At 45.1% G+C, this 658-nt stretch overlaps 1 protein-coding gene across 1 annotated transcript in view; it reads left to right on the forward strand.

Annotated features, from left to right (window-relative positions):
• The window catches only part of LOC119581828, a gene marked incomplete in the record, with an annotated part of 163,301 nt that overhangs the window by 11,518 nt on the left and 151,125 nt on the right, over positions 1–658 (forward strand).

Here is a 658-nt window from a genome sequence, read left to right on the forward strand (position 1 = left end):
CGAAGTGCACGAGCTCAGACTTGGCTCGCTGCGGCCCGGCGTGTGCCAGCTGCTCCCACCTTCACCTGCCTGCACACCTTCCTCCGTCGCAATTTCTGCCGTTCACACTGCTTGACTATATTCTCAATTAATATCTCCGCGTCGGGTTACCAAAACCCCATGCAATTCATCACACCGAGCTGTAATTTCAACGCACCATTCGTATATAGATAAAAAAAATCACATTGTAAAGTAAGAAACCAAACGCGTCCCAGTTTACTTCCAAGGATAATTCACCTTGAGGGAGATGAACGTAGGAATGTCTTGGACCGAGTCTTTGCATGACCTTTTATTAGATTTCCAATTTCATTTTCCAGCCTCATTTCCTCACCAAAAAACTAGAATGTAAATGCCACATATGTAATCGTCAAAGAGCAGAAGGAATAAATCGTTCGTTAGATTGGACATGGCAAATGATAAAATTGTTCGTAGAGCAAATCGGCCGTAGATGAATATTTCTCGCACAGATTTTCATTAACTCATTAAACGATCTCCCGAGAAGTGCATCTGTGGGAGCTCTCGCGCTGCTTCGGCGTTCCGAGCAAAGGGCGCATGCACACCCATTTACCGCAAACAGAAAATGCTTCTGATAGATCACGAGGGATGGTGGTATGAGTGA

This window comes from Penaeus monodon, chromosome 15, assembly GCF_015228065.2.
Source record: "Penaeus monodon isolate SGIC_2016 chromosome 15, NSTDA_Pmon_1, whole genome shotgun sequence".
Lineage (NCBI taxonomy): Eukaryota > Metazoa > Arthropoda > Malacostraca > Decapoda > Penaeidae > Penaeus > Penaeus monodon.